At 41.9% G+C, this 12,618-nt stretch overlaps 1 protein-coding gene across 1 annotated transcript in view; it reads right to left on the reverse strand.

Annotated features, from left to right (window-relative positions):
• The window catches only part of ptpn4a (protein tyrosine phosphatase non-receptor type 4a), a 54,093-nt gene that overhangs the window by 33,777 nt on the left and 7,698 nt on the right, over positions 1-12,618 (reverse strand). The gene's annotated exons all lie outside the window — the stretch shown is intronic.

Raw genomic sequence — 12,618 nt, forward strand, 5'->3', positions numbered from 1 at the left:
GGCTTCATGAGAAAAGAATGTCAATGAGTAGGCAAGTAGGAGATTCCCTAGGAGGAGATGTGGAAACTCCACAGCAGCACGGCTCTATCACACAAGACACTGTACCTGATGAGAGGAAAGGGTTTGCAACCGTCCATGTGTCATTATTTCAGCATGCGATTATCATGAACAACAACAACAGAGTGAAAAGTAAATGCAATAACCCAATCGCCACTTTCAGCAGCCTGGTTCGATATATAGAAGCCAATTAATGCATTTTTTGGAAATTATTCATTTATACTTAATTCTGAAAACAAATTTACTCTGGTCACAATTTGATCAATACCTTCAATTTGATCATTTAACCATCAGCGTGCCTGGCCGGAGCTGTTCGTGATCAGTTGGGAAACGAAGAGGGGCAGAGGGGGCCCCAGTCTGCTCATCAGCGAGAATAAATAACAATAACTCAATTTGAAGCCGCTCCATTTAGAACAAACCAAAGCCGATAATTAATGACGCCACGCCTCACTGCTTTCCTTTGACTGCCCAGATTGGAAACCGCTCAAATGTGGCTTAAAGTCGGGTTTACACGGACAGAAAAATGTCTGATGAGACATAATGGTTTTAGCATATATTGTATGTTTTCATTTAATCTTTTATAGTAGTCATTTGTATGTGATTCAGGTTTGATATATATAATGTACACATATATTTAATATAATAATAATACATGTCAAACTCTTTGTGACCATGCGTAAACACAGAGTCGTGCTATTGTCTGTGTTTTTTTGCAGCTGCAGCAGTGTCTTCATTTTTTCTATACATATATATTTATTTTTGGGCAACATATGCCATTTCAATGGGTTTTGTGCCCTTGCATTTCCCTTGTTATTCTCCAGTGATCTAGTACGACAGGAGACATAATAACTCCACAAGGGTTACGGCCCCGGCATCGAGAGCCACTGCATTTGTACCGATGTGATCCCATTGGGTGTGTGTGTTTGTGTGTGTGTGTGTGTGTGTGTGTGTGTGTGGATAGATCTTTGGAGGGCACTGCATGTCTGAGTTGCTTGTCACTGTATATCAGCACTAACCTCATGACCGAGAGCAGATTGTGTGCACACTGTGCATGTACACAAATCTATATGTGAGGCCACCACAGGCCATCCTGTCACCTCGGGAGACTCAGGCTACACACAAACATATGCCACAAGGGGGGGGGGGGGGGGGGGGGTGCTTATGTTGTCATTTAGTGACGTCAGCTAAATGATATTGCATTTCATATCCTGTAGCTGAGGTTTTTTCTAAAGCGACCAACAATAAGTGCATTCAAGGTTGGTTTCAAACACAGAACAGCAAGAATTATGATTCCATTAGATTCAAAAAAGCCAAACCACAAAGTGTTATATATATATATATATATATAACTAAACAAAAAAAAAAGTTTTAAAAGAGTTGCCAATGGTTATTAGACCATCATCTTTTAAACCAAGGTGAATCTCCTGTGTGTAGCAACTTGGAGCGTAGGTGGGGTTCGTACGAAGGTGGTGTTTATTGTGCAGTGGGTGAGGCTCTAGTACAGGAAGTGTATTCAAGCATTACAGGAAGTGTTGGTTGACAGCTCGCAGGTAATATCCAACTGGCCGTAAAGCTGGTCATACTCTAGGTCAACGATATATTTGTAAACAGCATAAGTTTAGACACACGACCACGAATGCCTGCGAGCCACACACATGCTAGTTGCAGCGCCGCCAGCTTGGGAAGTCGAGCGAACGGACCAGTGAGATGAGCAGAAAGGGAAGCAGGGACGAAGCCATGCAGAAGGAAGGAAGGAAGGAAGAACTGAGGGACGCAGCTCCTAACGCCGGCTCATACTCGGGGGGGGGGAAACACACACACACAGCTGATGAGCTCTGACACACAGACACTCTCCACAGGCTGCATCACCGTCCCTCCTCTTTTCCCTTCCTCACACTTTCCTGCCATCCAGCTGAAGACGACTTTAAGACACAGGAGCAGAGTATGGAACCATTCACTTACAGTTCTACAATGTGCTTTCTCACCGGCTTGGGACTTTAAATGATTACGATACGATACATTTCATTATGCTCAAACAATTTTGGTTTTACCTTTCTCTGTGATGTTCTTCACTGTACCATTTTCTATTACTCTATTGCATTCTATTCACAATGTGCAATAATTTCCTGCTCGGCTGTGCTCTTTTCAGTTTTGCTCTGCTGAGCCGTACAGGACAGCCACACTCCCCTGAGAGAACCCTCCGGAACTCCGGAAACACGCTACCATTATTGCTTCCTGCAGTCAGCAGAGCTTACAAACAGGCCAGAGAGTGTGTGTGTCAGTTTGTGTGTGTGTCAGTTTGTGTGTGTGTGTGTGTGTGTGTGTGTGTGTGTGTGTGTGTGTGTGTGTGTGTGTGTGTGTGTGTGTGTGTGTGTGTGTGTGTGTGTGTGTGTGTGTGTGTGTGTGTGTGTGTGTGTGTGTGTGTGTGTGTGTGTGTGTGTGTGTGTGTGTGTGTGTGTGTGTGTGTGTGTGCGCGCATGAGGGCTCTTGACCCCAAAGCTTCCCCTCACTGGTGGGCTCCTCCAGCTTATTGCAAACACAGATGCTCCTGCAGTCTTCCCGGCTGTACACAGGAATACACACCCTTCATATAAACAAACCCAATACATATCACCAACACACACATGCACACACACGCACACAGAGGTAATCTAACATCAACATGAGGTTGGGTGTCGCTCCACTTCATCAGGATACACACACACACACACACACACACACACACACACACACACACACACACACACACACACACACACACACACACACACACACACACACACACACACACACACACACACACACACACACACACACACACACACACACACACACACACACACACAGAAGTAAAGCTGTAAAGCTACTACCAAACTATAGTGAACTATGATTCTCCCCATACTTTTTCATTCATACTAACCGAATAAAAATCTTCAAAAGGGAAAGTTGCACCAGAGACAGCGGCCTTTCCCAGTTCAAATTTGGGTTGAAGACTGAACTTCATTTGCCCCACACATTTCTATTTATACCCATAATTCCTTCAAAAGAAACAGAAAATATGGGTTATTTTTGTTCTTTTTCGGTCCCTTTGTGTTGCTGTGGAACAATTGAAATAATAGGCGAGCAGTAAGGACTCCCAAAGGAATGGTGCATCGCTCCTCCACAGCGTTTCATAAAGCATAAACTAGGCCATAGACGAACAGGTGGTCAATTACAGATGTGTGCCACTGCCTGTGTGTGTGTGTGTGTGTGTGTGTGTGTGTGATGTTGCAGACAGCTTGTGATCGTCGTGAGTTTTCATTATAAATGACCAGGGGGGGAAAAACTGCTTAAAATTCAATGTAAATCTGTCTCTCTTTCTGTGTTTTATGTTGAAATAAGAACAGAGGGATAAAATACGCACTGTACACAGAGTAGAGATCTGCGTGACACGAACACGAACATGGCCTGATCCAGTGTCATATTATAGATCTTCATGTCTTCATAGAGAAAGACGTACGCTTGGAATTAACACTGCAAGTTCCGGATCTGAAATAAGGACCCTAACCCTAGCCTGTGCTTTTTTTTTTTTTTCTAATAGGACCTCACTCACCTGCATTCACCTACCACCAAATTTAACCACACCAATATTTGGTGTTGCACTCTTCTTTATAGTGCACCAATTACCCCCCTAACCCCCATCCACAGCCCACAATCCTAATGATCTCTTATGTAGGGCAACAACAGCAGACAGCGCTGTTTAGTGTGTGTATGTGTGTGTGTGTGTGTGTGTGTGTGTAACTGATGGATTTAGACAAAGCATTTAACATGTGTCAAAGTGGGGGAGGAGGGATGGCAGGGAAGTTCAAGCTTTAGGAATGTGGGCAGCGACTGACCTTTGACCTCCTTTTGGGGGGGTGGCCATATGTGGCCCTGGCTAACGGCGATGTCATATAGTGGTGGCTGTAATCTGATTGCTACAGTATGGTTTCCTTTCTGAGGAGAGGCTGAAACTCAATGATAAGGTTTTTGTGCACAATATTACCAAGTCTATACACTCAATGTACAATTTTGCTGATAACAAGGTGGATTTAAAAAGGTTTCTTACTGTTACAGAGGAATAAACATTGATACCACAAGGGTCAAATAAGGCGAGTCAGTCAGGAAGCTAAAGGTTAGCGGTTGACAATATGGATAAACAACTATGACACATATAAATGTTAAAATGGCCCCTTAATTTAGCTTTTTTATTGACATATTATGAAAACTACGCATCTTTTCATTCATTCTGATGAACTTATTGCATCAGCGCATTATTGTTTCTTCATGGAGCATTTTTTGATTCATGCTTGTGTTTGACTTTGCAACACAATGGCCTCAATATAAGCACAGTGAAGCACAATCTCTGGAGGATGACATATTTTTCACGTCACCCAACCCGTAACAACTACATTTCTGAAATTTGGAATTAAAAAATTGGTATTGAATCAAGTTTCCTTGATCTCAGCTTTCATTTAAACAGTTTTCTTCTTTTCCTCTCCTGTCTTTAGGCGTCATTACGGCCTGTGAAGCCATTATGCAAATTACAGTCATCAGTGGCAAGGAGCAGCCCTCTCCATACGTACATACGTGCACACACATGCACACAAAGAGCCATTTATACTACGTTAGACCAGTCACAGAGATTCCTCCTGAATCAAAGATGCAGATGATAATGGAAGCTGACAGACATCCGCAGCCGCTCTTTCAGCTCATTCTGGACAATGTTTCTGTGGCACTCGTGTCATCGAGATGCACCTCACCCAACCGTCATGATGTCCTCATTACCATATCATCCAATCCACATCCTGCTCTCTTCCCCTCACCCCTTACAGAGCTTCTATGTTCTTTCCATGTTACCCTGATCCTCTGTGTGCCTTCTCATACCATTTCCTCCTCTGCTGCTACACCGCTCCGTCATCTTGGCCCCACCCCCTCTTGTTGTGTCCCTTCTTCCGTACATGAGCATCTCTTCTCCATTCTCTACCTCTGCTCTCGTTTCCCCCTCTTGACCTTGCTAACATGCATTTCCTCCAGCTGCAGAGCTAAATACACACGGAGGGACGGAAACTCAACAACATGTTTTCTTCCTAATGTGTCATTCTGAACCGTTTCATCTGGCTTTTCCAGCTATTTATATCATTAAGAGAGATTATAAATGGTTGTGTGACCTCTTGAGGTGAAACCTTGTGCTTCTCAATATGTCCTCCACAGGCTGAATTAAAACTCTTTCACAGCTGCTCAGGATTATATAGAAGGCAGGCATGTAATTATTTCCTCTCTATGGTTGATCAAGTTGACATAATATTAAACGCAAAAGCATACACTAATTTAAATAGTGCACATTAAAGTTCAGTATGTCCACAAATCAGTCCGGATGTAACAATTGTGAATCTGAGACCAAAACCGAGATACATGTCTGCAATATCTTATTGCTACGGAACAATAGAAACACAGAACCCTAACTAGAGCCTGCTACCGCCGCTGCAGGCTAATGTGACAAAATTCCTTTTCATTTTACAATTAACACTATATACACATGTAGATCACAAAATGATTACTCTAGATAAAAGGTAGGAAAGCTGCTGCTTTGTGTATTACTCAATACACATCTTGTATTGTGTCATGTGACGGCTTTGTCCTAACCATTATTGGGTGATCACGCCCTTGGAACTAGTTAAGTAGCAGTTTAATAAACTCAAGATGGATAATAACCTTGAGATTAGAAAACCCCAATGCACATTAGAGTCAACAAATTAAAGAAGAAACGAGGTCCGAACCACGAGAAACGTTACATCCTCTGGAAATATGGAAACTTGCAGTAAAAAAAACAACTATATTTGATTACATTGTTTGCAGTTACACACACCTATAGTGTATTTGACTGGAGCTGAGGATTTGCATTAACATATACAGTAGCAGAGAGTTCACAGTGGTGGAGATATTTGAAGTATCCTGCTTTCAGTCAACTCTGGGACTGACAACTTGCCGGTGCTCCATAAATACAGTAACATCCAAATATTCCATTTACAGTGGTCAGGCCTAGAAATTATTCAACCTGCAGTCAAACCACTGAGAGAAATATAATACAAAAAGGCACATGGTTGGTTCAATAATTGATTGAAATCAAAAAACACCATATTTTCTTTTTAATTTCTCAGGGTCGTCTCACAAAGGTTTATTCTAGTTAACTGGGATGGACCCTGTTACCAGCATGCAGCAATGATTGATAGGCGACAGTTATTACTAAGCTATGACACTTTCTGAATTTGTTTGCTGCAGAGCTTTCAGACTTCCTCAGTTTATTTAAGTTGCGATAGGCTCCTTAGAAGTAAAAAGCTGCTTAACTAAATGTCAACTTTTCCAGCTATAAAAGATCAGTGGAGCAAGTCAGAGCGATTTTACAATACAAGCAGTTGCACACACACGCACAGACATAAAAATGCAGCTGAGAGAGAGAAACTGTGATGATGGTTTGATTAAAGTAGCACATTCCCCAGATTTATTTTGTGCTGTTCCTGCTGACACTGGCACCTTTAAATGTTACCAGGGGGGGTTCTGAGAACGCTGCAAATTTCCACCCGCATCCACCTCAGCCCGGCACATTCCTGCCCCACCAGCAGGGAGGCCAGGTGTTTCGTACCAAGCACACCGCCATTTCTGCTGCTGCTAGGTTAGCTGCTATGCACCTGACATTTTCTGGACATGAATGTTTGTGTGAGGGAAAATTTCCAAATCAGTTAAACCGGATATTAAACAGACTTTACTTTTTCAGCTCCCTTGAACAAAGTTCATGTCATGTCCCATGGAGCCAATGAGTAAATAGAAAGGGTCATTGTCCGGAGAATTAGATGGTGCATTGATGCAGTGCCATTGAAAGGTGCTGGTTCCACCAAATAGCACACAGTGATAGATAACACTTCCCTAAATATGTCAGATTCTTTCCATCAAGAGCCATCCAATATAAAACTGGAGATTGGTGAAAATACCAAAAAAAAGGTCCGATCTCATAATGTTAAAGGAAGTGAAAAAGTCCAGGACTCCTTAGCTTAGCAGAGGTAATGATAACCAGCATCTTTATTCCATAAACTTAACAGTGGAAACATACGACAGTTTCCAGCATCCACCAGTCAGCACTACTAGATCTACAGCTACTTTAATTTTGATAAAAGGTCCACCACCATCACCACCACCACTCCAAGTGGGTTTGAATGTGTGTTTAACAGCATGCAGGATCAATAAGCAGCAAGTGAATCAGCCTCTCTTCATTAGGGAGTAAAAGCTCCCTTGACACCATAAACCATAAAGAACAAGCAACGCACACATATATGTGTTGAATATCTTGTAGAGGTCTTCCATCAACTCCTCCCACAGAACCATCTTTAACAACTCAACAGTATCTGGTTCTGAATTAATGTCCATGATTAATTAAATTAAATAAGATCAATGTTTTGAATTAATTTGAGTCTTTCAAGGACAATAATGGCATAGGTGCAACAAAACAAATGTATGTATGCCTTTTACGCAGAAATGGGATAGATTGTAACTTTGAGTATTGGTGCAAAAGGAAGTTTAACACAGGTGCTAAGTTGGGGGATCAATACTCCCAACACAGTAACACATTAAGCATTATGATGCTGATCATGTGAAAGCAGCTTTAGCATTGCCTGCATACACCAAGGAGCTACTACAGGTCTAACTGTGAAAGAGGTATTCCAACCGGCCCTGTCCATTATCTGTTTCCCCCTCACACAAACTGGAAGTAGCCTTGAATAAACACTTCTGTCTCTGGGGCCCTTTCCAGACATTGACTATGAGAATGCAAACTGTGTCCTGATTGCTTTTCATACATGAACAACGCAGCAGTAGATGGGATTCTACATGTTCATAACAACAGGAACATTTACACAACATTCAGGAGAGGGGTGGCCCCTGGTAGAGCATGATGAAGGCAGGATAGGTCATACAAATTCCACTGCAGGAAGCACACTTTTTGTCTACTCATCAACACGGTCTTCAAAATCTTTGTTGGCATCTTCTTCAAGTATTGCACCTCTTTTTCCATCATGAAATATTTGTGTACTTCCAGGTTTGTTTCCATAGCATTTCAAACAAACTCCGAAATTGGGTCTGGCCTGATCGGATTGCTATCGGATCGGAGTGCGTTCTCACCTTCACTTGGAGCCAGTTTGTGAGTCAGTTTGTGATTGGCTCACAAAAAACACATGTTAATCACTGGTATGAGTGGGAGGAGGGCAAAAACATTGCGAGGGAACAATGACGACAAACAGGGGAAGTGGGTAGCAGTACCAAGAAAGCTCAAGATAGAAGACCTATACAATATCTAGATAGGAAACAATATATACAGACACAAACATGTCTGTAGGGAGGATTATGGTCAACTACAAACTATTTAGTAACACAGGTTAACAGCCTGAAGCCCCTGTAGCAACACAGGTGACTCAAGAAGCAAGAGGCACTTCAACACTGGAGCTGATGATTAAACAGTTGGCTGATGTATTGTAAGGCTCGTATAACGAGAGCATGAGTGTGGGTGAGGTGTTAGGGGATGTCTCTGTACCACAGGTTTGCAAGACGAGATGAGGATGAAGAGATCGAGGTGTGTGGAACACATTGTGGTTGGTAAACAGAGCAAAAACAGGAAAGCGTGGGCCCACCTGACAGTCGCCTCATACTTTGTACAACGTTTCCACACCAGAGAAAAAAGGGTTAGCTGCTAGAGCAAAAATATTCAGGCCGCAATTTGTCCACTATTTCACATGTCCTGACGAGTGAAGGTTGAAATATGCAACTGAACTGATCCAAATGAAAAGGCGGCAGTGTGCTTTGTGCAGAATACCTGTGTTTATAGCTCAAACAGCCGATAGTGAACCTCCCGACGTCAGGCTTTTTGAGTGTGTGACGTTTTGTCTTCTGACAGCACGGGCACAGCTTTCATACAGAATAGTGCGTCACAATAAAGCAGCTTACCAAACTAACTAAACCTATTTTCTGAAGAACTGTCATGTGATCAGCTGGAACAATGCAAACCTCTGTATTTGCACGTTTAAACATTTTATCAAACGTCAAGCTATTCTGGGCTGACGTCATGTATTCAGGATAAATGTATTGCTGTGTGAATTGAAATTTGCACTGTGGCTTTTTTTCATGGTTGCATCAGTGCAGGTTATGCATTTGTGGTTGTGATAAGTTGGCAGATGGCATTTCCTCTGCAGCGCTGGCCTTATACAACAACCTCAAAAACCAGGTTAGACAAAGGGTATGCCAGCTCGACATTAATCTGATTTTACAGAAGAAGATTAGTGCAAACCCAGACTATGGAACGATACCCACTATGGTCAAGAAACAAATGTACTGATTTGGGTATAAAACAATGGTTATAATGGTTATAATGTTGTAAATTTTGACATTTGACATTTTTAATCTATGTCTGTATTTATGCATCTGTATGTCCAGAAGTCACTGAACTATTTTTTTGCAGTTCACATACTTAAGATATATACTTCCAGATCAACACCGGATTTTGTCATTTGGTTACTTCCTGTAAAATCAGTCTACGATTCCCTTTCGTCACCTTGTTTCCACTGAACATAGGACTGGGCAAAATATCAGAAACAACTTTTATGTATTTCTTTATGTGGAAGGACTGATTTTAGCTCCTGGGTGAAAGTGGTAGTTTTAAACTCTTTGAGCAGAGAATGACAAACACTCTTAAAACAGCAAAATATCTAATACATTTACTGTGGACAATGTATAAGCCATGTATTGATATATATATTATTATATTTTGTTGTATTGCTATTGATGAAAACTTGATCGTGACGATTATTGATATTGTTTTATTGCCCAGCCCTAACATAAACACAAAAGTATCCCATTTGCTTCCAACCAATATACACAGCCAGGTCTTTCAACAGGGCTTGCTGTTGTTGGAGTTGATCAATGATGAGAGATGATAAGTGTGAGTGCTTTGTTGCATTCATGTAGCTTTAGCAATTTATCAACTCCTCTAGAAATCCATAAACTGCAACTGTGTTGAAACACAAGCCAACACACAGCAGGATAAGTTTGCAAGTATAGTATCTGAAGCTGAGGAACAACCCTCACATGACAAACTCCGAACTTAAATCATTGCTGCAGCTCACGGTGGCAGCGCGGCCAGTGTTCATCAGTTGCCAGGTTGATGCTTGAGCAAGAGGTACAAAACCTGCAGGGATTCATGATCTTGTAATTAATGTGTCTTGGATTAAAGGGTCTGAGAAATGTCATGTATTGTCCTTGTACTAGCAGCGTCCATGCCGGCTCAGAGGCTGACAGAGACAAAGCATGCAGAGCAGCCATGAGTCAGCCGGAGCCAGCCTCCCCCCAGCCTCATGCTGAAATCAGAGAAACCACAAGAATGTAACAGCTTCTGTTATTATCCCTCCCTGCTGCCTCCCTGCCTGATAGACTGCCCCAGAAAGAAGGAGCGAGGCTGCCTATTCCTCCAACACACACACACACACACACACACACACACACACTCAATCTTGTTCTCATGTTCTCTCGGTGCTCTCCTTCTCATCTGACACACAAACACATAGATTGTCTGCGGGTATGACTGTCCATTTTGGTCACTTTCTTTCTGCACACACAAATATTCTCTTTAAACAAACCCCCACATACACACACACACACACACACACACACACACACACACACACACACGGGACCTGACAGTGCAAAATCACATACACTGCAATTTGTTTTTCCTACTGAGAATGGCTGCCAACCAAAGGCTATCAGACACATAGAAACATCTACACAAATACCCACAGAAAAACAAGCTGATACGGTACATACATTGTCACCAGACACACACACAACAGATCAATAGACTGAAAGTGCGATAAATTGATCGCACAATGGAAAGGTACATTTTAACAACCTCACATGCTCACTAGTTAACAAACTACTTTACTTTAATCATATTACAGCTGTTAGCTGTCATTTAACTAATTGAGACTCTTCAGTTTCAATTTCAAGTCCTTTTGTTATTTCCTGTACGTCTGCTGAAAAAAAACCAGTAAAATGACTGTTAATTTGTAAGATAAGGTTTTTCTGTAATGTTCTATATAAACATAAATTTGCCAATATCGATACTGGAAAATCTATTTATTAATATCACAAAACAGTTTGAGAAATTGTCGGAAATGACTGTCTGCTTTTATCTGTCTGTCTGTCTGATGGTAAGAAGGATTACACAAAAACTAATGGACAGATTATACCATGAAACTCGGTGGAAAGGTGTGGTATGGATCAATGCAGGTTTTGGACCGGATCCAGATCAAATGCTGGATCCAGGAATGTAGTTTCACTTTCTTTTACAAAGTGAGCTGCTGTGTTCTTCAACATTTTCTTTTATTTCTAAGATAAGAATTTATGAATCCACAAATTTGGCTTGTTTAGGCAAGTGTGTGCAATTTGGTGCAGATCGAAACAAAAACAAAAGTCTGCTTTAGGTCAGCGATAGTCATGATGTAAGATTCAGATGTCAAAAGAGTTTGTGTGGTTACTGTTCAGATCAAAGATCACGTGGGTGGACACACCCTCCTAAAAAGCAAGCCTGTCAGCCTTTGTAACCAGATATCACTACGCATGTCGTTGACCCTGTCCCCTCCTGCTCTCTTCGCTACTCATCTCACATGTACGCTGATGACATGCTCACACGTCTAAATCCAGCAGCCATCTGTTGACAAAAAAAGAGAGGGAATCGTGCAGAGGCTAAATTTTGAATTCACGAGCAGTAAGGATATGAAACGGAGAGAAAAAAAGAGAACAAGCCAGTGGAGGAAGCCCTGATGCCCTATGTTTTTAGACTGCTCTGTCTGTTCGTGCTGGAGTTGGATATGCAGTCCCTTTGCGCTTCCTCCAGATCTCACAGCAAAACAAGCAGCAGATTAAACTAGGTTCTACCGTGTAAACTGTTGATCTCCAGGAAATAACCACGTCAATTGACAAAACACTGCATGTTTGAAAAGGGGGGCAGGGAATTTCAGGATTAGAATCATGGAAATTGATGCACAATTTTCTGCAGAAACTGTAACTCTTACTGTCAGTGTTTATAAAACAGTTGATTACCTAAAGCTGGAAACATGTCTTTTCGCCTGTTATGGCACCAACTCCAAATATTAATATAGTCACTGCTAGGCAGTATAAAATAAATATGTGAAACCTTGCTAATTCTAATGGGGACACAGCAGAAAAAGGAACCTCGTCCATTTTTGGCTCTGACCCACTGCTCGTAAGCAACTGTGTCCTTTGACCCTCTGAGATATTCATGGCTCTTTAAGCAGCTGTTTGAAAGGCAGACCTGAGGATCTGAAGCCAACACACACACACGCGCATGTGCGTGCACGCTAAGCTCAGGTTGCACAAGCAACAGATTAAAATGGGCACAAGGCACCTTTAGGAAGCAGTGTGGGTATGTCTAAAAGTGCAGAGGAGTGCGAGTGCTGCAGAGTGTACACACTTTGGGAGAAA

The sequence above is a fragment of the Limanda limanda genome, chromosome 16, assembly GCF_963576545.1.
Source record: "Limanda limanda chromosome 16, fLimLim1.1, whole genome shotgun sequence".
In the NCBI taxonomy this organism is placed as follows: domain Eukaryota; kingdom Metazoa; phylum Chordata; class Actinopteri; order Pleuronectiformes; family Pleuronectidae; genus Limanda; species Limanda limanda.